The sequence below is a fragment of the Arachis stenosperma genome, chromosome 1 (genome assembly GCF_014773155.1).
Source record: "Arachis stenosperma cultivar V10309 chromosome 1, arast.V10309.gnm1.PFL2, whole genome shotgun sequence".
In the NCBI taxonomy this organism is placed as follows: Eukaryota; Viridiplantae; Streptophyta; class Magnoliopsida; order Fabales; family Fabaceae; genus Arachis; species Arachis stenosperma.
Window position 1 is genome coordinate 81,115,510 of NC_080377.1, and position 4,351 is coordinate 81,119,860.

Below are 4,351 nucleotides of genomic sequence, written 5' to 3' on the forward strand. Positions count from 1 at the left end.
GCCAGAATGGGTACCATTCTGGGCGTTTAACGCCAGGAATGGTGCCATTTTGGGCGTTAAACGCCAGAATGGGCACCATTCTGGGCGTTTAACGCCAGGTGTGCAGCATCCTGGGCGTTTTGAAAAACGCCCAGTGACAAAGGATTTCTGGCGTTTAACGCCAGCCAGGGCACCTGGCTGGGCGTTAAACGCCCAAAAAGGGTAGCAAATGGGCGTTAAACGCCAGAATGGGTGCCATTCTGGGCGTTTAACGCCAGAAAGGTGGGGGGACCACATTTTTGTTTTCAACTCAATTTTTTTCAAACTTTCCTCTTTTTAACCATACTCTTCTACATAAATGCACTTCAACCTTTCATCATTCACTTTCAAATCTCCACAAATCAAAACCATTCTTCAAATCTATTTCAAATTAATCCCAAATCTTCTTCAAAAACTCACCCTTTTCTCAATTTCTCTCCATATCTTCTCAAATTTTCTTTCAAATTCTTATTTTTTTCGAAATCTCTTCTCCCTCCCCTTATAAATTCACGTTTGGAACCCCCTTTACCCACACCATTCGAATTTCCTCTTTCTCTCTCTCTTCTTTCTTTTCTTTTGCTTGAGGACAAGCAAACCTCTAAGTTTGGTGTGCTTTTCCGTGATCACTAAGCCAAGATTCATCAATATCATGGCTCCTAAAGGAAAACAAACCAATTTAAGAGGCAAGAAAGAGAATAATCCAAAGAATCTTTGGAATCGAGAGAAGTTCTTAACCAAAGAACATGAAGACCATTATCACAAAATAATGGGTCTGAGGTCAGTGATCCCGGAAGTGAAATTTGATCTGAAAGAAGATAAATATCCGGGGATCCAAGAGCAAATTCGAAACAGAGGATGGGAAGTTCTAACCAATCCTGAGACAAAGGTTGGAAGGAACATGGTTCAGGAATTCTACTCAAATCTGTGGTTAACAGATAAGCAGAGAATGACTGGAACTGCTTACCATACCTATAGAACCATGGTCAGAGGGAAAGTTATGTACTTCCATCTGGACAAAATAAGAGAAATCTTCAAGTTGCCTCAACTGCAAGATGATCCTGATTCCTTTAATAGGAGGATGGTGAGAGTAGATAAGGGTTGGATCAAGTTCTAGAGGACATATGCCTCCCTGGAACTAAGTGGATAACCAATTCTAAGGGTGTCCCAAACCAACTCAAGAGGGGAGACCTCAAACCAATTGCAAGAGGTTGGCTAGACTTTATTGGGCATTCCATATTGCCCACTAGCAACCGTTCTGAGGTCACCATCAAGAAGGCAGTGATGATTCATTGCATTATGCTTGGAAAAGAAGTGGAGGTTCATCATGTGATTGCTTGTGAGATTTACACAATTGCAAATAAAAATTCCACTGAAGCCAAACTGGCTTACCCAAGCTTGATTTCCTTGCTCTGTAAAGAGGCTGGGGTGAAGATGGGGGTAGATGAATTCATACCCATTGAACACCCAATCACCAAGAAGTCAATGGAAGGACAAGTGCAAGACAACTCCATCAAAAGGAGGGCGCATGAGTTCCTCCCTGAATTTCCTGAAATTGGCTACTGGGCCAGCCTGGAAGCATCTATCACCAAGTTGCAAGAGACTATGGAGCAACTTAAGGAAGAACAGCAGAATCAGAACTGCATGCTCTGCAAATTGCTGAAGGAACAAGAGAAGCAGGGGCGTGAAATTCAAGAGATGAAGCGCCAAAAGTTCTCCTCTCAAGCTGAGGGAGCATCCACTTCTCAAAATCAAGGTTGTTGAGTCCTAACTCTGTGAAAACCTCTATCATTAGGAGCCTATTTTTTTTTCGTTTTTCTTGTTTTGTTTTCTATTTTTATTTTTTTTTTTATTATTCTCATCTTATATCTATATTTGAGTCTTGTTCTTAGTTCATAATTAATAAAATTTATGCCTTAAAGTTATGAATGTCCTATGAATCCATCACCTCTCTTAAATGAAAAACGCTTTAATCACAAAAGAACAAGAAGTACAGGATTTCGAAATTTATCTCTGAAACTAGTTGAATTAGTTTGATGTGGTGACAATACTTTTTGTTTTCTGAATGAATGCTTGAACAGTGCATATGTCTTTTGAACTTGTTGCTTTGAGAATGTTAAAATTGTTGGCTCTTGAAAGAATGAGGAGAAAGAGAACTGTTATTGAGGATCTGAAAAATCATCAAATTGATTCTTGAAGCAAGAAAAAGCAGTGAAAAAAAAAAAGAGGAAAAGGAAAGAAATAAAGTTGTGAACCAAAGCAAAAAGAGTGTGCTTAAGAACCCTGGACACCTCTAATTGGGGACTTTAGCAAAGCTGAGTCACAATCTATAAAGGTTCACCCAATTATGTGTCTGTGGCATGTATGTATCCGGTGGTAATACTGGAAGACAGAGTGCTTTGGGCCACAGCCAAGACTCATACACTAGCTATGTTCAGGAATCAATATACTTAACTAGGAGAATCAATAACAATATCTGAGTTCTGAATTCTTATAGATGCCAATCATTCTGAACTTCAAAGGATAGAGTGAGATGCCAAAACTGTTCGGAGGCAAAAAGCTACTAGTCCCGCTCATCTAACTGGAGCTATGTTTCTTTGATATTTTGGAGTCTATAGTATATTCTCTTCTTTTTATCCTGTTTTGATTTTCAGTTGCTTGGGGACAAGCAACAATTTAAGTTTGGTGTTGTGATGAGCGGATAATTTGTACGCTTTTTGGCATTGTTTTTAGTATGTTTTTAGTATCTTTTAGTTAGTTTTTAGTATATTTTTATTAGTTTTTAATTAAAATTCACTTTTCTGGACTTTACTATGAGTTTGTGTGTTTTTCTGTGATTTCAGGTATTTTCTGACTGAAATTAAAGGTTCTGAGCAAAAATCTGGTCCAGAGACCAAAAAGGACTGCAGATGCTGTTGGATTCTGACCTCCCTGCACTCGAAGTGGATTTTCTGGAGCTACAGAAGCCCAATTGGCGCGCTCTCAACGGCATTGGAAAGTAGACATCCTGGGCTTTCCAGCAATGTATAATAGTCCATACTTTGCCCAAGATTTGATGGCCCAAACCGGCGCTCAAAGTCACCTACAGAAATTCCAGCGTTAAACGCCGGAACTGGCATAAAACTTGGAGTTAAACGCCCAAACTGGCATGAAAGCTGGCGTTTAACTCCAGAAAAGGTCTCTACATGAAAATGCTTCATTGCCCAGCCCAAGCACACACCAAGTGGGCCCGGAAGTGGATTTTTCTGTAATTTACTCATTTCTGTAAACCTTAGGATACTAGTTTACTATTAATAGGATCTTTTGACATTGTATCCGTACCTCAGGACCTCATAACATTTGAGACGTTTCATTGTGTACCTTCCACAGCATGAGCCTCTAAACCCCATGGTTGGGGGTGAGGAGCTCTGCTGTGTCTTGATGGATTAATGCAATTACTACTGTTTCTTATTCAATCATGCTTGCTTCCATTCTAAGATATGACTTGCTCTTAACCCGGATGAATATGATGATCCGTGACACTCATCATATTCTCAACTATGAACGTGTGACTGACAACCACCTCCGTTCTATTTTAGATTAAGTAGATATCTCTTGGGTTCTTTAATCGGAATCTTCGTGGTATAAGCTAGAACTGATGGCGGCATTCAAGAGAATCCGGAAGGTCTAAACCTTGTCTGTGGTATTCTGAGTAGGATTCAATGACTGGATGACTGTGACGTGCTTCAAACTCCTGAAGGCGGGGCGTTAGTGACAGACGCAAAAGAATCACTGGATTCTATTCCGGCCTGATTGAGAACCGACAGATGATTAGCCTATGCTGTGACAGAGCATCAGGGACGTATTTTCATTGAGAGGATGGGAGGTAGCCACTGACAATGGTGAAACCCTACATACAGCTTGCCATGGAAGGAGCCTTGCGTGTTTGATGAAGAAGACAGTAGGAAAGCAGAGATTCGGAAGATGGAGCATCTCCAAAGCCTCAGTCTATTCTCCATTACTGCAAAACAAGTACCTTTTTCATGTTCTTTTGCTTTTTACAATCAATCTTGATAATTTCTGATATCCTGACTAAGATTTACAAGATAACCATAGCTTGCTTCAAGCCGACAATCTCCGTGGGATCGACCCTTGCTCACGCAAGGTATTACTTGGACGACCCAGTGCACTTGCTGGTTAGTTGTGCGGGATTGCAAAAGTGTTATTGCAATTTCGTGCACCACCAACCATTTTCTACAAATCGGCAAAGATGAACACAGAATAATGTAAGAAGTTATCGAAAGCAATCCAAAAAAGAACCTGACGAGGTCTTACGGATAGCTAATATAATAACTTA